Here is a 22,718-nt window from a genome sequence, read left to right as displayed (position 1 = left end):
CTGTGTTGTGGGCCTTCGCCACTTCGCATCGTTGAAAGCATTAAAAAGAAAAAGACTCGATTGCCGGCTGGTTGTAGTGCCCTAATTATCGTGAAAAGCAGCGATATACTGATGCACCATCAGGCTTAACCGAAACAACATGTACATATTTGTAGGGGCTCACCTTTAAAGGGACAGTAGAGAAAATTACGAAGCCTAGTTATATCGATAGAATATTTGTATGAAAGTTTTTCATTGTTTCTGTGTTTCAACATATTTATTTGTTGCAGAGAAAATTGCCGCCGAAGGACCGGCTGCTTCTGACGGACGAGTTGATACAGTTCACATATGACCTGCTAATCAGCAAGTGCTTACGTCACGTGAGAGGTACCATAGTGCAAGATACATGGTGCCGCACTGATTTTTCGTTTTCGTCATTTTTCCTCTTGCAAAATCTCTGTTTTCCCTGCGAAATGCAAACATTTAATAGTAGTAGTAGTAGCAGTAGTAGTATCTTTAATGAAAATGAAATTAAGCAAAAGGAGCTTCATGCGCCTGTCAAAGGCACCCGTACTTCGGAACCAGATACATGTTTCTTTAAACAAAACACAATTAATGAATCATATAACACGAGGACGAAAAAAAGATAAGTATTCCGCGCTTACAAAAACGATTAATAGCAGACACTTTTATGCAGTAATAAAGTAGTAAAAAAAGAGAAACGATGCACTTGCGCCAATGTATGACAAAAATGTTATAATTTAAATGCAAGTTCAGAACAATATTGTGTAATGTTGATAAAATATTTGCTCCTCCAACAAACTTTATTTAACACGTTCTTTAAAAGCTTTCGCACTAACGCCAAATGCTAAGTTATATTCCAATTCAATAATTAACCGCATGTCGATCTGGTACTGCACTGTTTGTTTTCGATGATTATCCCTTGTAAATTTCTTCTGGCGGGATAGCACTGGCTATTTTCTATGCATATATAGAGTTTTCTTATGCACCTTTTGTTGGTAGCTTTAAATAATATAGCTGGTTTTTTTAAGCATTCCATGTTGATGAAAGTACGTTGCTGTGCTAAAATTGTCGATGCTACCAGGGTAGTTTCCATAACGACGAAGTATTTTTTTTGTAGCACAATCAATTTTTTAGAATATTTTACTTGTCCTCACACATACTAATACGCCGTAAGAGTCTCGAATAGGAGAGCAAGTTGCACAAAGTTTTCTTTGGCCACTGACCAATAAGATAACCAATCCTGTACAGGTATCGAAACATATGCGCCAATTGTTTATTTAAGTTATTAACGGGAATATTTTATGTTAAACTTTCGCTGATCGATATGACAAAAATGATAATTTACTCGCTGTATAATGTTCCTCTCAAAATTTACCTTGATGCCGTGTTTTGCATGTTTATTTACTGGGCAAGATATGGCATACATAGATTTTGTAGCATTTAAATGTAGCTTGTTTCGTTTCGGCCGGTTTGAAAGTGATGTCCTGTACTCATTTACGTTCTTTTTTCCAGGTGTTCTACGTGTAATATGAGAAATACGTGTTGTCGTGGGCATGCATAATTAGCTGAGTGGAGGTAGTTATAAAGATAATATCGTTTACGTAAAACAGGACGAGTGAAGTTGAGTTGAGTTGAGAACTGAATATGACACTTTGGGTCAATTAAAGCTGTCTTAACGTAGAAGCTTTTATTCGTACTAGATTATGTTGGCTGCATAAGTTATTTATTAAAGTCTCACAATACTACAGGAGCCTAAATTTCTAACTCAATAATTATGGTATTTTAGTGTGCGTTTAGCACGCGCGCGCTGTAAGGAGCAAACTAACGCCGAATCCTATGAAAGGAAGACAGCTTACTTACATATCATCAAACAGAAAGTTAGCAGAAAGGGCACCCCAAACAAAGATCTCTAGCACCTTCCGCAATAAAATTTTAAAAAAGACATGCGTGAAGCGTGTTCGGGTTACACACGATGGTGAAGGTACTTATGATAGCCCTTTAGTGTAAAAAAAAAATATTTTTGTCCAGTAATTTTAGCAAGTCTTGATACTCTCTATGTTTTCATTTTTTTTGTAATAGCGAAAATGGTTTTAAAAGCGAAAATAGTTAAAAGCTCGCTGCTGCCGCCGCGCTTCCTCACCCATGCGTTTTGACAGTGCGCGTGCGCGATTGTCGAGGGAGACGTGTGCACGTTAGCTTGGCCCCGCCTGACAAGATACTTGTTAATTTAGGTATTGAGCGCATGTATACAAGTTCATAGGAGCGATAAAACTATTATCTTTAGTTTGTAGAACTGTCTACTAATTTGCTATCCAAGTCGATGTTACGCCTTTCGGATCAAACTGCAACTTTCTTTTGTTTGTCGCCTTCAATGCCTCCATGCCGCCTGCGCTTTTATTAGAGAAAAAGCAACAAAAGGCAACCGACATTACTGCCTCCTCATGCTGAAGCGTGGGATAATATAATGGCACTGAGAATATTAAAGCAGACTTAGACTGCGGGACAATGAAGTGCTCAAAATTTTCAGCAACGTGGTTCGCATTTTATATATCAACAGACATAAGAACTAAGAGAAACAAAGAAAAATCAACTCTTACTTTTAAATGAGAAGTATGCCACTTGAGCATGAATCCTAGACTTACAGCCTAATAAGATGGAAAATTTTGTTATAATGCTCAAGAGTATCTATAGCGGCAGCACAAAGTGCAAGGACGAAGCCTGAGCAAAAACATGACGCTTCGTACTTGTCCTTTCAGCTGCCGCTAATCGGGAACATCCACCAACTTTCCCAACTCGCTGCTCTCGTAGTATAACGCGTTTGCGTGATTAGTAATGCAACCTTACGCGTGTCACTTTATGTCCATCACAGTAGGGACTTCTCCCTTCGATATTTGTAAAGTAAAATCTGAGATGAAAAGAGGCATCAATTCTCTTTTCTCTTATCTTCCTTCTTTCTCCGTTTTTGCTATACGTGGTCTGAAGCGTCTTTCGTCATCGTTGCACCCCACGTCCCTTGCTTATTTGATGTAACTGCATATCGTTGAGTGGATCTTTTTTCTTTTTCTTGTTTGCTTCAGCCAAATCACGGTGCCATTTACCTCAGCTGTGAGGCTAGTTTGTATACAAATTTGGGCGGGTAGCAGCGCTCCCTGCGCGACACAGCATGCTTACCATGATGAAAGATTGCGTCTCCCAAGATTGAGGTAGCAGAGATCGATTCATGGTCAGCATTCCTTACGGTCGATCGGTTAAATTGTGGGCTGTCATATTTGGAACCTGGCTGCTCTTTACGGAGCCCGATTCCTTATCATCTTACAACGTCCACAGCAATAGGAAACTTGTCGAAGGCCGCCTGTAAGTGCGGATCTGTGTAGCGCTAAAAGTAAACACAATGACCAAAGTGAAAAAAAGGAAACAGAACTTTACCTTCACATACCTCACATATTAAGCACCATAGAGCTGAAATCAATGTTCTGACGAAGTACAATGGCGAACAAAATTCTGAAGACCCCCCACAGACGTCGCGAATGAAGTTCCGTGCGTTGATGAACTATACACTTCATTTACAAAGTGCCTTCTCTCGTACATTTTTATATGCGTCCAAGCTCCCCTTAAAGTTAAATACTTTCGCTTGCGGAAGGAACGAAATCTTATTATGCTTCTTTTACACCCAAGAAAAAGAGCCGCGAAAGATATATATATGAAAAACAAGGCTGCTATAAGTGTTAACCTATTTTCAGATTTGTTTCTTGTTTCTATACATTTGCTTTTTTGTCTATATGCATTGTGCAACACATCTTGACACCTATGCAGCAATAATGCAGTCATCTTGCAGTGCCGTTAATAATAATTAGATGGTGTGGTTCCAGGGCAGTGTTTCATCATACTGCCGTTCCAGGTTATCATGACATTTGCAGAAGACAGAGCCATGATCCGAGGATTTCATGTGATTTCAACTTCATGGGGATTAAAAGGTATCATCATATCAATTTTATGCAATTTCGTTTCGCGCGGTGGCACCAGGAAAAGAAGAAGACGCTTTAGATTTCTACCTTTCACGATCTTATAGCTCGCATTTACGGGCAAAAGTTTTCTTTGAATTTAGGTAGCCTTGCTGGCCGAACATACGGAATCTTCTAATAATCGAAAATAAGATTTGTAAGCATAGAGAAGGCGGAAAATCCGGCTCCATACCACCCTGTGAAAGTGGATGTATATTGAAGCTGTAGACGTAATGTAAGTAGCGTCCGCGATCGCGTTCACGCCCTTTGCGTTTGCGCTTCGACCCCGCGGTATCCATACGTTTGTGTGTAACCCGCGTTAGAGAATTGCAACGTCACTGAAACTTTCTGAACAATGTTCCCTGTAATGTTGACTGCGGTCGCAGCACACGTTACGTAACAGATGCGACGAGCAGGGCTTCCACACATATACACTATGCGCACTCTTTCCTCGCGCACGCACGCCGCAACATACATGCTCATTCTAGTAGCCCCCGCAATGGGCGCAAGTGCGTTATATAACTTATTCAATTTAAAGTAAAATGCGTCACAATACTTGTAAAGTACGATTTATACACATTCTGCAGACATGACACCATCCGACTGTAATTTGAATACACGAGGAAACATAATTCTGTTACGCTAAAACTCAAACACAAAGCCTTCCAGCTGCCGTTTGTCTTTGTGTGAGCAAAACTTAGCACGTGAACACGGACACAAAAAATTCCTACCAACTAGAAGCTAACACCTTCGCTGTAAAAGGATGCATGGAAAGGCTGGGAGGGTAACCAGAGGTAGCCCCGGTTGGCTACTCTGCAGGGAGCTGTAGTTATCATCCCTGCAAAACATGCAGAAATCAAGTTGAAAAGATTATGTGTGAACACATCGACGGGCGCAGAGCTAGCTGCAATCCATGCTGCGCATCATTTCATTATACAGGAGTCACCCCAATAATTGACAGTTCCCTGTTATTCCAAGGCCGCCCCTTGCGTGCCTACGCAATCGCATGGGCCACGAAAAACATGAACAACTGGCCTTAAAAATCCGATATTCGATTATCTGCTCCACTAGGTGTCAGTGAACTTTCGTCTCTCTGAAAGAGATAATATAGGTATGGGCAAGCCGCGACAGGTTCATATTTATTCTCTCCCTCAGAGAGACGAAAGTTCACTGATCCCCAGCAAAGCAGAAAAGGGGAACCTGCAGTACACGCCAACCGGCTGACACGCGGTGTCACCTCACATTCTTCCAACGACATTTTGTAGCAAATCTTGCTTTTCAATTCCACACCATCGCTGGTAACACAGCCTCGGTCTTTGTCTCGCACACCCGCCTTACCATCTCTTCCCTTTGGAAGAACCTTACCTATATGTACCTAGCCGAGGAGAACATATGTTACCTTGAAAAGGACAAGTCTACTTGGCGAACCGTTGGCTCCTGCTTTCACTTGTCCTCGCTTCGCTCATCCTCTGTGTAAGCGTTTTTCAAATGCGCTCTGCAAATATGAGGTCGAGATCCAGCAACCAACTTGCCCGCCTCACCATTTAGACGTATTCCCCGTGTTTATCTTCGTGTTCTATCATGAACTTTAAATTCCCTTCTTTTCCTCCGTGGTAGAAAGTGAGCTATCCTAGCGGTAATTACCCAAATGGTCGCTTGTGGAGTACGTGCAGCCTTTAGCAGATATTTGGGATTGCGTAATGGCACCGCCTCACGCCTCCGAGAAAAGAGATAGGACATTCGAAACCAATATGCGTGAAATCGTAGCTAGGCCCAAAAAGAGTCGTGTAAAAAAACTTATGCTTTCTTGCTCCGATCTTTCCAAGAGCGTTTCTGAAGGTATATCTATGTATCGAATTCGTCGAGCTCGGCCAGATTGTGTGTGTGTGCAGTTTGCGCAAACATAACTCTCATGTGTAAACTAAAGAAGAGCCATGATTCTTTCGCTTTTACTTCATTACTAAATTTCTTGTAGTCTTCCTGACTTTTTATTAAAAAACGTAATTTCTCCTTAGTGCTGGCTGGTATCTCGAAGCAGCTTTAAATTGCATTAAATTTGCGCGGGTGGCATTTGCAGAAGTCACGTATTACAGTTTTATTTTACTTATTGATATGAGCTTCGAACAATAATTACAGGCAGTATTTCCAGTGCGTTTTTTTTGTTCACATTCTAAGCATAAGTAAGATTATTCTCGATGTTTGAGTGTGCCTATATGAACAATAGGTCTTTATTTTAAACGCAGGAAATGATGTGGATCTGCTTTCTTCCACGAAATGTTCCAAACATCAGCAAATGACTTTTTGTGCATATGTATGCGTGCATGCAAGTGCGTCTGTCCCTGAGAGTGTGCCTGTATGGTTTGCACGAACACATTAAGTTGTAACGCTTCACACTTCGTATGTTAACTTCAGAGGCAGCTTCTCAAACAGCTCAGAAAGGTTTTGACACTCAAGGCCTTAAGGGCTCTGCTAAAGTTTTTAAGGGCTTTTAAATTGTAAATTGTGAAGTTGTAGCACGTAGCATCGGGTCATGGTTGAAACTTTTCTCACTTTATTCTTTTTTTACCTTCTTTCACCTTTTATTCCCTTTATCTCTTTCCCCAACACAGGGTAGCCACTCGGTAATTACACTGGCTAACTTCCCTGCCTTTCGTCCCTATTTGTATCTACCTTTCCGAGGCAGCTAAGCGGTATTACATTGTTTGTAACTACGAAAATCGAAACATATATGGCGTTCTGAACACTGGAAGGAATCCACGAATGTGTCCAACAAGGTTGTTCATTATTCAGTTTAGCGACACTGTTGTGTGCTCTCCAGACCGAAGTTTTAAGTAATAGAACTGTTGATTATTCGCCCATCTTTTTGCATTAGAAATCAAAGCGAAAACGATGTAAAAAAAAATATGTCAATTCCATAGTTAGCCAACGACGCGAAATGAACATATTGTGAGTTGGCACCCATCGCAAATACGTTGTATGCGGTTGTCTATTCTGTTCCTATACATTAATCAGGAGTCGGCGTTATGTTTCTTCCCTGAGCATTTTATTTCGTATACACATCTCCACACTATTAATCAAGTGCAGGCGAAGAGCACAATCGCCACGATCCCGTTGATCTGCAAGTGCAACGTTCACATTGCGGCACAGAATTAGCCGCTATAGGAGATCGTGCGGATAGCGATGAACCTCTGACCACATGCAAATGGTGCAGCCGGCGTTGCGGCACCGATCTGCGGCCCCAACATATTGACCGCTCGCTCGTGCGCCCGACACATTAATTAACTTGCCTGACTGTACAGAACGAGACGAGTGTGCGACTAGACAGCAGCACACTGGCTTGATTGCTTTTTGGCACCAATGCCGCGCGAGGCAGATAACCCGATTACCGTCGACTCGCAAAAAGCGAAAACAAAGAGCTTATGGAAGAGACAGAGGGTCAGTGGCTCCGAGTGTCGTTGTTTATTGAACTACAATCCGGCCGGGGGAAAAAAAGTTAGTTTGGGTGTTGTTGCTCTCGTTTCCTCTAGGCAACCAGCGTTCAATCATGCAACCTGCGAATATGGCTTGCTTAGTTGTCACTGTTTTCGCTGATATGCTTCTTGCGTGAGTTATTTATATCTTGACTGCTGGTGCGTTCAGCGCTCTGATGCGGCCTTTGTAGCTACTTATTGCTCGGAGCGCGCATGCACACAACATGCATACACAGACGCACATATAAACACACGTGCACCAACAAAACAAACACACACTCTCGTGCACAAACACATGCACGCACGCACATACACAAACGAGAGGAAAGTGGCATATGCGTGTTCTTGTAAGAATGGAGGAGGGTGAACAAGGCAGAGCCACTTGACTGAATATTTGAACTTGAGGGGGCAAGTGCAAAACGGGACACGCAGTGTTTTTAGAAAGATATATATATATATATATATATATATATATATATATATATATATATATATATATATATATATATATATATATATATGCTTGTCATGCCACCTGACTCGGTATCTGGACTTAGGGGGGAAGGGCAACATGGAACACGTGATGTTTTTAATAATATGTAAATTTGAGCTTACTGTGACATTGAAATAAACGCGGTGGCACGCGTTCTCTTGCTTGCTTTTCAGCATATGTAATTGCCGTTATAGATGTGGTATTGTTATTGCAATGGGTGCGGCCAAACATAACCTAAGTGGCGTTTAAGGAAAAGTACTTTTTTTATTCTAGCGATTAGCTCAGAAAATTGAAGAACAAATGACTGCTATTTCAGCTTAGCGGTTAACCTTAGAGTGCCACAGAGATCCATTTAAGACCACTGTTGTCCTTGATTTACATCCAGGAGCTGCACAACTGTCTTTCCTCATCAAAATGTTAATGGTGCAACAATATTTCATTCAGACACAAGCATTTCTTACCGAGTATCTAAACGAAACCCTGACCTCCTTAACGTTCATAGTTCGTGTAAAAAAAATAACTTAGAAAATATTCCAGCCAAACCTCCAAAACTTAATTATTGCAAAATTAAATTTATACATTTTTCAATCCCAGCAACAACCACCTGTTCTAATGAATCAATAACAAGTTCATTTCGCCGAGTGATTGCTATACTTACTTAGGTGTCTAGCTGGATTCCAATCAGAAGTTTCATCACATAACATTCATTAAAAAGAAGATTGCTTATCGAATACGAATGCTCATGAAAGCACGCTCACTTTTTGTGGCCATTCCACTTGCATTTCTTTGTATTTTGCATGTATTCATTCTCACATTGCTTACTAGGTCAGTGCTGAGGGAATAGGCTACGCAATTACACTCGTTGCAAAAATCATGCCAAATGAGGATCTCAGAAAGCTCAGTTCATTTTTCATGAACTATAAATCTTTACTTGACGCCCACAACATCTTAAGAGTGGCTGACCTTATCAAATACCAGGTTGCTAATTCTTTGGCAAATCATGTCAACGACGAGCTGCCACAGTGTTTGATACCAATAGCCTGTCTTGTGAATAAATATTGTTAGGTTTGTATTAAAGTATAACCGACTATTGGCTAAACCATGAAAAACCTATGGCAAACCAGCATTTATTTCTTAATCTTTTTCGATTTTCAATGGAGTATTTCTTGCTGGAGGCTTTCGAAGAAACATGCCATGCATTTAAACAAAGCTTGAAAACATTTCTTGTGTCACATCAAAGTTCTACCGATACCAAGTGTGTATATGCTTATGCCACATTTATATCCTCCTGAGACCCGGGATGCATTTGGGTGCACATATTTTTCCCAAACTTTCAGAATAAATCAGTAGGGTTATGAAGGTGAAAAGTGTTAAATAGTTTTTCAATAGCCCTGATAGTTTCAGCTCAGCGTGATGTCCAATATATTGGACACTGGGATGCTACCCGGTCTTTTTTCACCCAGCGCGCACGTAATGGCGTACCGCAGGTATTGCGCTCAAACACGTGTGCAAAAATATTTTAATAAGTCGAAAAGCAAAGTAATGAATAAAGTACATAAAAGAGCACTCTTCTGCTCAACAAAAATATTTCTTTTGTGCTCATTTCCTGTGGGCAATTTCAAAACACCTCTTTGTCCTTGGTGATGCAGCAGTAGAGCCGACATTTGGTGCAAAATAACGACATTTGGTGCAATAATAATGTCGCAGCCCTGTAGTCTGCAACGGGCAGCGTTTGCAGTGCCTGCCACCATTGAGCAGTGCGTAGTGCGCTTTTCTTTGGTTTCTCCAGGAGACAGTCGAGCCTGCTTTGATGGTGGATGCCACTCGGCTTCGTTCTCACTCTCCGTTTCATCCTGCTTCTTCCCTTGAGCCACGACAGTCTCAGCAACAGATTGGCGGAACTTCACATATTTGAGTATTTCCGCTGTTTCTTTAGGGAGCATATGTCCCGCGTCTACCTCACCCAGCAGTTGTTGAGGGCAATGTCGAAGAGCCAAAGATGGCTCTGGTTGTCCACTTGTTTACACGTGCTTTAATCCTGTAGTAACTTATCATTCAGCCTGCCTTGTCAACACCACCCATGTTGACGTTGTACATGCGAACAATATCTGGTAGAGGGATATCGATATGTCTTTCCCTTACGAGGCCACCTGCGACAGCTGGTGTCTTGCGGGTCCAAGCCATGGATTGAAAAAAGAAAAGTTACCGGCTTAATTCATCCGACACGCGACGCCGGTCCCCTAACAAAAAAAAGAGACGCGATCTCGTCCACAAGCCGCTAAATGCCAACAGTACTCGCCTGCTGTTCATAACAACTCCATGGCAAAAGCACGGTCAAAATAACCGGGTTGAGTCCTAGCGTCCAACGTAATGGACACACGAAATCAAAGGAAGCGTAAAAAAAAGTAAGGGCACGAACAGTTTAAATTTTGTATTGTGCGTGTACGCTGTTGTATTAACTTTAATAGAAAATCAAAGATATGCCCAAAAAGCAGGTAGAAATACCAGAAACGGTGCTTACTTCTCCGGCAGCTGCCGTAAAACGCCGCGCCGCTGAATGCCGCCATTGTGGAAATGTTTCGGCGAGAATTTGAACAATGTATTTTCATCAATGCTGCATAGATGGCGCAAGCAGGTGTCCAATAAGTTGGCCAGCGCGATTTTATGAGGATGGAAGCCTTGTCACAGGAGTACTGTCTCATATCTGAATGTCCAATATATTGGACAAATCCCCATAGCGGGGTCTCAGGAGGATATAAGACGAGAACAGTTGTGCGAAAAGTGAACGTAAAACAAGTGTAGTACGTATTTATTTGCTTTGTCACAAACACGCAGCTAACAGTTATCCTGCAGAAAACACTCTTAACGAGATATTAGACGGAAAATTGCAGCAAACAATTCCACCGACCATTCAGCGTTATTTGTCAATTGTCCTCTCGTACATTCTTGTCTTTTTTTTTTTTTGCTTAAGTTAAACTGGAAAACGACGAGAACAAATAATGAGTAATGGTCGGCCATAAATTGTGAGCATTTTGTCGAGTTACGTTAAAATCTGCCATTAGGGAGGGAAAGAGATAAGAAGAAGGCAGGGAGGTTAAGAAATCTGCCATTATGTACACAAATATGCCATTACGTACACATTGATTAGGATTTCACGAAAAATAATATTGTTGCTTGAAGAGTTTGATCAATGATATATGCTTTCGCCGTAAGTCTCACTAAAATTACGAAATCTGGCCACAGTATTCAAAGGCAGTAACAATTATTCTACGTGACCTCAGCTCTTGATATACTGGCGGCAGATCGCACTTCCACAGCGCTACATGTTTTATTACCTAGGAGCGTTCAAGGACAAGAAAAATTCATTCCTTTCTTCAAGGCCTGGTACAATTCTGCGTTTGAAGAATGATGCACCTGTGGAAGTCGCAGATACTATTTCTGTTTCTAAACATGCTTTTTCAATTTTGGATTGTCGCTTCAACCCCCGGAAATAAACGGCAAAACATATAAAAACAGAAATGGAGAGGTATGTTAACTTAGTGTTTCGCTTTGTTTTCCTTTTCTCTTGTCCTGCCTTGGTGCAATTTCGACCACACACTCGAAACTGCACGCAAGTTTACAGCTTGGGGGGAACACTTGTTCACCGCGCCTACTGAGAAAAACCATTCCATTTCGCCACGACTTATGACCTGCAACTACAAACTCGGTGGGACCAAAACCTAATTTTCCAGCTCGAAAATCACTGTGCCTAACCAGTTCCTGGTTGTGCACGCTGAATTCGGCGAAACTCGGCGTTGTCTCTGTGGGCGCAGTCCGTAATATTTCATATCTAACTGTATGTAGCAGTTCTGTAACGCCGCACTTGCTCCTTCACTTTACTCCACTCCATACTTTACCTCCTTCAACCTCCGGTTCATACATCAAGAGTCTCAAGGAGACATGCGTGCTATTCTTCTATGGAGGTTGCCGTTGCAGTAACTCCAGTGTACTTTGGCTGCTGCTGAACTACCGCTTTCAGGTTAACCAAAAGTGACCTGCGGCAACATTTCAGACATGCCTTTCTATCACACATTCTATCATTTATAGGTTTTATATCTGCTGTTATACAGAAGGCCGCCTACACAAGCCAGTCCTGTTCTTTAAGATCGCGTCTCTTTTCATGAGAACTGTTCCGGAAATCATCGGCAGACCTGTCTTTATCTTTTCATGCAGACTAAAGAGTTTATTATGTTTGTTATATTTCATTACTATACCATATTACGGATCAGTATATGTTCACCGAGCGTTATACTGATTAAACTCGCGAAGTTCTCGATTACCAGAACGAGTGCCTGAAATTCCCACTTTCATAAGTTATTACTAATTGGTAAATGTGACTATAACCACACACACTTGTTTTCGTCGATATTCGTGACTGTGAACAACATTTGCCACTCTTCTTGCGTAGATCATCGCTCATGATGAGGACTAATCGGCCAGAGTGAAAGTGTTAGAGAAAAACGAAGTGCCCGTATGGCACACGCACTCCACTGATTGCTGCCACGCTTCTTCCTTCTGGAATACACAGGAACTTTCACCATCACTCGTATTGACGACCTTGATGTAAGCGTTGTTTTTTATTGGATGGAGCTCTGTAGCGGCTCCATTAAACTTTTACCATAGCCCACGTTCTCACTGAACGACACTTTAGCCCACTCTCCTACCAACCAGGGCACTTCAATGCAAGTATCTGTCAGAAACAGTTTCGTTTGAAACATCAGCCAAGGTATAAAGTTTGGACGGCTCTGGAGATTGCGCCGCCATTTCTTGTCCTGTTTCGGAGCCCGATATCTGAGCACGAAGCTAATCTGGCAGCTGTCGTAGACAAGCACTCGCTCAGAATTTTCCAAGCATCACTTGCGCAAGTCTACGAAACTAGGTTGTAGTTAGGACTTTTATTTATTTATTTTTCCATTTCTGAATCACTGATTTCGAGACAGACGACAACTTAGCAGAGCAAGAACACAAATAAACCGATGTCAGGACCCGGTAATGAGGCAAAGCACGCCGTTGCGAAACACTCCTTGAAGAGAAAGACAATGAACTTCGAAATAATCTGCCAGCTAGGCCACCTACGTGTCCTGAGCAGTGCCCAAAGCAGCTGTTGTGCTTTGCAATTCTACCATTACGTTTCCCATTGATGAAAGGTTGTTTTAACTCCATTGCCTAAGCTTTTACTGAAACAGTGCGGCATTTTCATGATTAACCGGCCACCCGTCTCATATCTTTAGGTCATGTGAAAATTATGAGCGAGTCCTTGTTGTTTGTGAAAAAACAATATTGCATCATTTCCAGTGTGAAATGTGACGACATTCTAGAGTTCTGTCTTCCTCCTGCGTCGGCATCTGAAATAGACAACACAAACGAAGCGTAGTTAGAAATAAAAAAGTTATAATTCTCAGCTGATCCTGCTGTTTTTCTTTATTTCCTTTTCCATTCAAACCTCGGCCCGCCAGCGCTGTAGCCCTATGCTCAAACCAGCTGTCCACAATTTGTTTTTTTTTCCTATTTCAGAATTTGACAAGACAACGCGGAGAGCAATCTGTAAAACAAGTCGGCCTACAAACGCAAGTATACTTTTCTCGTATCAGCACCAACTAGCGATTTGAAATGATCGCCGCCTTTGGATGATTATCACTTCCCTACTATGGCACATACCCTCAAGTACAATAGTATTTAAGGAAAAGAAACAATCACTCAGTTCAGTCTGTTCTTATTGATGATAAATTTCATCCGTACACTCGGGTGTAGGACGAGCAGTGATGCTTATACATTTCGAAGGATAAGCAGCTGTAAAAGGTATTCATTAACGTGCTAGCGTGAACTAACGTTATGCTATTTCCGCATGAATCAAAATCATAAGCCCAGAGAAAGCGACATAAAAAAAAGCATAACGAATATTATTTGTTTATTTATTAGAAATGTTGAAATTATAGGTAAATGAAAATGCAAATGGACGAAAGAACAACTGGCCGCAGGTAGGATACGAACCCACATCTTCGCAATATGCATGCGATGCTCTTACAAACTGAGATACCACGGCGCCGTTTCCCAGTCTACTTTCTTGGGCAACTATGTATGTGTATTAGAGGTGGCATAGGGAGTGTTAGACAGCGCCGCCACTCATAGCCATGTTGGCGGACGTAGAACATCCTAGCTACCTATCTACCACAGGCATCACATAGTATGTGAACTTTTCGGGAAATGGCAACTGGCTAGTAAATATCAACATGCTACGTGAAGGCATGAAAGCTGCAGGATTCGAGACACTCACCATATAAGGAACCAGAAGAACAGAAACCAATTTTTATTGGTCAGAATCATAAGAGTCCAACAGACAATGACTCAAGGGAAGGCATAAGGGACATTATCTGTTTATTTAAGCGAAATGTAGAATTTACAGATAAATGAAAATGCAAGTGGACGAAAAGGACAACTGCATGCCGCCCAGTTGCCTTCATCCAAGAAAGTTCACATACTACGTTGCACCTGCCGCTGATAAAATGTTCTCGATCTGCCGCCAAGGCCATAAGTAATGGCACTGGCTAACACTCCCAGCGCTAACGCTAGTGCACATATATAAATGCTCAATAAAGTTTAAGTTGAAACGGCGCCGCGGTATCTCAATTAGCAAGAGCTTGGGTTTGTACGCAACCTGCAGCCAGTGGTCTTTCCACGCACTTTCATTTTCATTCATTGACAAGTTCTACATTTCGATTAAATAAACAAAGAATCACCCCCACCCGTTCCTTGGTCTCATTTTTGTTGGATTTTTGTGATTGTGACAAATGAAAAGCAGGCCTCTCGGTTTGGTCTCTTCTCGTCTTCTTCGTGAAGGATAGTTCCGTGCACGAGTTCTACGACGAATCAACGCGAAAAAAAAAATGCTTTGGCGAAACGACGTTGACATCGAGTTCTGCGGATGCACTCGCTTACGACAGGCATTTCAGTCGGTCAATAGCTCCCCGCATAAGCCGTCACGGTGGTGAGTCTAGCAAACAAGCACACTCCTAATGAACACGCTGATTTAGTTTAGCTATAGGAACGCAACTGTTCGCAGGAAGTACAAATCATTCTTGTGGCGGCTGTGATTGGCAGACAGAGAGAGGGACAGAGAACGACAGAGCGCATTGTGAGGCTACCATTCAAGGCTTCGCACCGCAGCTGCGATGGGCGCTTCCTGAACGCGCGAGACGCGTGTTGAAAAACTGCAATGAGGCAGGAAATGGACGGCCTCGGGCATGTTAGTTTGTCGTTCCCTAATGGTGACGCGTTCGAGTTGCGCATTAACGTCCGGCCGTGAGCATAAATAGGATCTGCGCACGTCGACAGGCAATACCTCACAAAGGTCGTCAGGCTGCTTAGGAAATAGGGTGCGGATATGGAATATTACAGTGAAGCTGTCTATGGCTATACTCCCTTCCATACATGTCAGTCAACGGCGTGGAAGCTACGCAAGAAGTTCAGTCAAGCAAAGTTATCGTTCCGCCCGTTCCGTCTATGCTTCGCTCGCGCAAGCATGCACGTGAGGCTCCTCGCGATGGGTTGCAAATAAAACACACGAAAAGAACAGCAAAAATGAAACAAATGATCTAAAACAACGCATTAGCAGCCGTATACCACAGTGTTTTTGTTTGTATAAGGATCAAAACTGGTTTAATTCAACACTGAGCATATATGAAAAACGTTTGCGCACCATCGCGGTCAAAAAACGCCGAACTATATCCAAGTGCGAACGCAGCCATGCACAGCAAGGAGTCTCTCTAGCCTCCACATCATTGACTGCTATGTATGGAACGGAATATAGGATCTGGCAGATCGCGTCTGTGCCCAAACGAACAATTTTTAATACCTGGGCCTATCCCGAAGATAGTGCAATACCAGACCGACCCGCGGAGGAGGTGTAGTTCGACATTGAGGGGCCCACATACACAGCTTCGCTGGTCATCATTCTTGACAGAGTGGAAGGGCCGTGAGTTTTTTCGTCCATGGCCTGGAAGAACCCACGTAGGTACAACGAATGTCCGTAGTAGGCCTTCATGCTCTCGCTTCCTATTTGATAGCGAAGCCGCACATATTATCAGGCAGTTCGTACACGAACCGCGTGATAATATAGCTTACTACAGGAATGGCGAGATATTTGGAGCGCAGTGTCCTAGTTACAACAGATAATATCAATTATGACAAGTAGCGCTGTCCAGTCTATTCAGGTATACTTAGGGAAGACGCAGAGATTGCTTTCATAAGTAATCGGAGTATCTAGTTTGCTAATTAAATATTCACTAATTAACTTATGAATCAATATATTTAGAGCGCATTCCCCGAGGCAAAAATAAAGCTGAGCAGTAGCGAAATGATCGTTCTTAGCGGAATTCGTACGACTACCGTAACCTTTTATATAGTTTGGCTTAATATGTGTTAGAATATCCACGGGTGTTTCAGCCGAATCTCCCAGAGTCGCGCGCCAAGGCGTTCAGCATAACTTTAACTTTAAAGCCAATGCATTTTATTCCAACATATAGCGACCGATACTTCGAAAGTGACTCTAGCCTTAGGATTTCTTCTAACTAAACATGACTATACTTCCGCTGGGCTAAAATGTCACATTGGCAACATGTACCCTAACATGAATGTCTAAAAATTATTACAAGAATGTTTGTTAATCAGCCACCCTAGGCGCTGAGTTGTGCTACCTCAGAGGCAGCTGAAGATAGCGCCAACCTTTCCTTTCGCATCAAACCACTTCTCCAATTAGCCATCCGGATATTAAAAGCTTTCGTCCAAGTAACGACCGCCTCTTCAGATAATCGTGCACATTGTCGTGGATGTGCGCGCACACATACATATGCACAAACGGTATGTTAGGGGCTGTCAGAGTTCCCGGGTGGGCAATCGCTGTAGGTCTGCTCTTTTCTTTGTTTATATGTTGTAACACACTCCCCTCTGCAATGCCTCGGCGATTGAGTGTATTGAAAGTAAGTAAATAAATAAATAAATAAATAAATAAATAAATAAATAAATAAATAAAACCGCCGCACCACTTTGCTTTCTCATGGCTACTAGTGGTCACTCTGTGGTTATTATTTTTCGCTTTTTATCACAAAGTCCATTGATTGAACCCCGTTTACATGGACTGCTTCACTTCGATAGGGGAGAAAAGAAAAAAAGAACGCTGACCTAGTTATGATAAGTCGCGCGAATCTTAACCGAAGCTGATATTCCTTGTGCACCCGTATTATCCTAGAGGCAGATAAGGCAATACCACAAGAAATATTGTTATTGCTTACAAATATACTTATGCTAGAAGTTTTAGTTTTCTAAGCCGGTGGGAAACAATGGATTTAGCACTTACCAAACGATTTAGCATTCATCTCTGTGTTCAATTCCTAACTGCCCTCTTTAAGAACGTCTTTTAGTGCTGTTTTTAATGTGGCCCTTTGCTTTTACTGTTTGTTTACTGTCAGTTTTGATTAAGGCACCGATATGGCTTATTCGAGCTTGTTTACAACAGGAAACAACGTTGGAGCTGGTCTTTAAGCAACATAAGTCATGGGACCCGTTTCAAGTTGATTGGTTCGCTTGTGTTATGTAAGACCCTGCGGCTCCGTAAGCTTCTCGTCACCTTCCTGAAATTCCTATGCGCCATTCAAATCCTTTCCTGGCACCTCTCAATTACTGCACATAATGTTGCGAACGCTTCAATGAACTTCCAATAAAGTCGAGAGAAATAATTTTGAACAAATGGTAGTATAAATCCACATCTGTGGATTCATTAGTTGGCTTACTAGCTCTTGTAGTTTATTACAGACGTATCAACTAAGGAGCGAAATGACCGTAATTCGCTTTGGTTTAGATGGATTCTGTTGTATTCCTTGTCAGTAGGTTCGGTGATTTTGCATGTGTCAACCAGTAGCTTTTTGCTCTTCTCTTCCTGACGCTTCAGCGCCTTCTCTTGATTCATAGCCATGATAGTGATGCGAAGTAGGTAACTTAAAATAAAGAAAGGGAATGTTGACGTGTGAAAGCACGTAATAAAAATGAAATACTCTCATGGCTCGCTTTGATAAAATTAAGGGCCCCATAGAGGCATGGGTGGGCACGCAACAGTTGCATGAACATGCTTCTTCCAAAGTGTATGGACATACCCTGCTCTAGCATACCGGCTGGGGCACGGATGCAGAGCAGGGATGCGCGGAACTAATTATTTCATATTTATCTTGCTGCTAATCGTTCAGGACAACATAATCGTCACCCTGGTTATAGCGACGGATCCCATCAGCAACCACAGCGCCCCCGTATTTGCTGCCCCGCCGATCCTGGATGGCTTCAACGTGCGACTGGCCCATGCAGCCTTGTCGATATTGATCTCCGCCACCGAAAGGGCGCTACTGGGGAGATATGGTGGCCACAAAGAAGAATAAAAGCCACGAGTGATCTGCACGCCGAACCCTCTGGCACGGCAGCATAACTGGGATGCATGGCAGTAATCATTTCCGGTTTACTCTGCAGGTGAGCATATGTGATGGCAATATTTTTTTTTTCGGTCTGTTAACCCATACTTGTAAGTATACTGCCATGCCCAGAAATTCTATGTGTGTTCTTCAACGATGTTACGCGATGCTTGCTAAGACTTTTGCTGCTTAGCAGTTACATGGAGACCAACACAGGTCCAGAAACCACTCAGATTTAGTGTCAGCTTCACCAAATTGCAAATGATTTAAAGTCTATTGAGGAGAAACGGCTCGCATTTATGGATTCTAAACTGGACATATTAGGTATACCTGAAAAGAAATTTGCATACGATGAACAAATTGCTAAGCTTCATACCACTATAACTTCTTCACAGCGGCGCCGTTTCCCCATCCACTTTCTCAGGTATTCATGTTTTCTAGAAGACCCCGGCAGTGTTAGCCACTGCCACCACCCACAGACCTTGGCGGCGGATGTAGAACATCCTTTCTACCGCAAGCGTCTCGACAACGTGATCTTTTTTAGGGTGAAGGCAATCGGTCAATAAAGCCCCACATGTTACCTCAAAGCATCAATGTTACCGGATTCGAGACCCTCGGTATGTAATAAACTAGAAAAAAGGGGGTTAACCGAGGGGCCCGATTTTTATTAGTCATATCACAAGAAGCCAGCAAGCACTGACACCAAGGACAACATAGGGGAAATTACTTGTACTTATTCATAATAATGAATAAAGAAATAAGTCAAGATGGCTGAACATGCACAACGTCCCAGTGATCGTCGTCTTCTTAATCAGTCCAAGCAGGCTGCTCGCAACAATGTCATTGACACGTAACCCCCCCCCCCCCAAAAAAAAACTGCTATAGAACATGCAAGCACAATGCTACATCTGCGAAGTTGAATAATTTAAAGCGCTACGAAGAGCAGTCCCTAAACTTTGTATACCTAGCTGGCATTCGTGAGCTGAAAAATTCGGCGACTGGGTATTCGTTTTGTTCGGATAGACGCTATATATAGCAAATATCACCGCACATCTTCTGGAAAGCTATTTATTTTTTACCTTTGACAATTTCAGCAAGTACACATCAGTACTCGTACTTGTGGAAGTGCTCGTGCGCAAGCGCATTTCGTCATAGGATGGCGCGCGAAATCCAAACAATATTGTGAAAATGATCAATGAGATAGCCAGGCGAAAGGCACAGTTGAGAAATCAATATCACTGTGACAATTACATAAAGCTTTTTCGTAAATCCAAGTCAATAAGTGCAAGCCTAAACGTACTAAAAGCAACAACAATAACCATGATGCAATAACCATGATGCGCTAGAAACAGCATGAAGGCTGCCGCTTCATAATGAGATCTGGTGTTAATTAGTGATGCTTCTCGTGCGTAACACAAGCACCAATAGCAGGCGACAAGAGCGCGCCCTGACGGAAAGGTATGATGTTACGCTCAAGAGCACGGGTGCACAGAAAAGCTTTTCTTTCTGTACGCCACCATCGATGCAAGAGGGACTGCTTGCTAATGCTAGCACTTCGTGTTTTTATCGGAGGCACACTTACAAGCATGCCGTAATTGCTGCGTCAGGCCTTGTTGAAAGCGGCAACAAGCTATTGATGCCAAGAAGCGCCACTTCTGCGTGTATGCCCCCCTCTTTCTTGTCGTTTTTTTTTTTTGCCTTACTCTCTTCCTGCAAGCATCAAGCAACTATCCTGCTCGTTAATTGGGTCCTGTTCTTTATGTCTTGCAGGGTACCGAAGATGAGAACACACTTAGCGCATGCTTCGGCTCTGGCCCCATTTTCTCTCTGTGGCACTTTCAATGCAGTTTCCTCAATAATGTCTGCTTCTCGAAGTGCCACCATTTGTTCTACCTAACTTGTTGCCCTAAGTTTCAATGCCAGAACTTCCCGCGGCCACGTGTTACGGGGAGGTCTATAAAGAGTGATTTCCAAAATTTATGTTTTCTTCTAAATTTATTTTCTTTTCTAAATTTCTTTACTAGATGGTAATTCTTTTACTGCGATAGCAATTATATGGACACTTCAGGCGCCTTTCCACCGTCGTCGCCGCCATCGCCGTGATATTGCGCATAATGTCCAAGGGCGATAACATCATGGCTGCGCGCCGTGTGCTGTGTGGCAGTGAAAGCGTGCGAGGGTGAGCCTAAATGGTGTCTCGATCTCGTTCGCGCAAACGAGGAAAGCGGGAGGAAGCGCGCCAACTTCCATCGCGCGCAAGGCACCGAGGGTGGTGCGGGGAGGAGGGTTCTACTCCTGCGACGTCTTCGTATGGCGCGGCCGCGCGGGCCCTGCCTTGAAAGCGAAGTACAGAGTCTAGGTGCACCGAAGGCTAATTGCTTCGTGTGTGCTGTGTTCTCGCTGCTTAGTTGATGTTAAAGAGAATGGGCAGCATGAAGGTCAGTTTGTTCGCTGCTGCTGCCGCGATTCCTCAGGCCAGCACCTTGACTGCAAGTGTCCGCGGTCGTCGAGTGAGATGGGTTCATGCTCACCTGTGCGCGCGTGATACCGTGCTTGGTTATTAAGATAGTAAAGAAATGTTTACAAGGTTGTACGGATCATAAAACTAGTATTCTTACTTCGTACAGCTGTCTAATAGTTTGATATTGCAATCGATGCTTCACCTTTCGGTCGAAGTGGATTTTTCTAGCACTTAGCTTGTGGTGCATGCTGACATCTAGCAGATGGCCTAATGAATTCCACGAATCAGTTCATGGGCGTATACTAAAAAGTAAATGCTTCATTTATAGCATAGCTCGCCCGATCATGCGGCGAGCTCGTCCCTCGGCGTCCTCGTAACCGAAAGAACGGGCACAGTGAAGGATGAAGGAGCGAACGCGGAGCGTGGATGAAAGACAGTGATAGCGTGGAGAGGGGGAAGCTGAGGAGGAGGCAGAAAGCGGAAGAGGAGGATATGGTGAGAGCGTAAGAAGGAAAGCGTAGTGCCACGCAAGACTGACTTTGCGGTGACGATGGCTACGAGATGACGTCAATATAGCGCGCGTCGTCGGTTCACCGGTGACGCCACCGATACCATATATGGAAGCAAAGCGCTGTAAGAGCGGAGGCTTGTCTGTGGCGGCTGCTGTGAATCGCGCCCATGCGTCAACCACGCGCTGCCTCTTGCGATCCCCCGATTAGCGAGGCAGTCGTGCCACACTTCGTTCCGTTTGCAATGTGCCGCCCAAAACAGATTGTTCGCACCAGCCAATATATCGCGAAATCAAAGCACGTATACATCTGCGCTCACATTTCGCATTATGGAGTATCGTAATCGTGGGTAAAATTGAAAAAAAAAGAAACCAAATGGAGGAGGATATTGTTGACTCAGCTCTGCAGCGTTATCTCCGTAATTTATAGTATTTGTACAAAGTGCTCTCCATCGATGAAAATAGAAATTGAGCTGTTAGATTTGTTACCTCGAGCACCTAGTGCTTCGTGCACAGCCAGCAGTTAGCTGATTCAGGTTGAAGCTGTAGTACTATTGTTATTTAATCCTATTTTAACCATAATTACAACAGTTGCCATTACTTAAGAGCCAATTTTCTGCATACTCCACCTCGCTAGAATGCGCACCTTTCAGGCATAAAGTTTTCATCACTTCGTAGAAAGCAACCGTGTTTTAGGAAAGTCCACTCATTAATAAGCATCTCTGCTGTTCCATCTTCGCTGTGTCATACAGTGTAATTTGCATAGTGTAATTTGAACCCCGCTTGTACTTCACTTAGCGTTGTTAGCCTGCAGTCGTGTACTCGAAAAGTTGAGAGCAGACGAAGTCACTCCAAGCTCGTCTAGTGAACAAGCATTCCAATTGTGTCACTATCATCATCAGCCTATTTTATGTCCACTGCAGGACGAAGGCCACTGCCTGCGATCTCCAATTACCCCGGTCCTGCGCCAACCAATTCCAACTTGCACATTGCGATTTTTTGAATTTCATCAACCCACCTAGTATACTGCCGTCCTCGACTGCGTTTCTCTTCTCTTAGTCCCAATGGTCCACGGGTTACCTAACCTACGCATTACATGACCTGCCCAGTTCTACTTTTTTTCTTATAGTCAATTACATTATCGACGGTCCCTGCTTGCTATCTGATCCAAACCACTCTCTTCCTGTCTCCTAACGTTACGCCTAACATTCTTCATTCCATCGCTCTTTGTGAAGTCCTTAACTAGTTCTGGAGCTCCTTTGTCAGTCTCCAAATTTCTGCCCTATATGTCA

At 43.0% G+C, this 22,718-nt stretch overlaps 1 long non-coding RNA gene across 1 annotated transcript; it reads left to right on the top strand.

Annotated features, from left to right (window-relative positions):
- Positions 1-269: 269 nt before the first annotated feature.
- Positions 270-18,497, top strand: LOC139060563 (uncharacterized). The gene is made up of 3 exons (XR_011514924.1): positions 270-366; positions 13,521-13,573; positions 18,242-18,497. It is a non-coding gene; the product is annotated as an uncharacterized lncRNA (long non-coding RNA).
- Positions 18,498-22,718: the final 4,221 nt, after the last annotated feature.

Source organism: Dermacentor albipictus, chromosome 5, assembly GCF_038994185.2.
Source record: "Dermacentor albipictus isolate Rhodes 1998 colony chromosome 5, USDA_Dalb.pri_finalv2, whole genome shotgun sequence".
NCBI lineage: Eukaryota > Metazoa > Arthropoda > Arachnida > Ixodida > Ixodidae > Dermacentor > Dermacentor albipictus.
The sequence above is the reverse complement of the archived record's forward strand: the minus strand, read 5'-3'. Positions and strand labels throughout refer to the sequence as shown.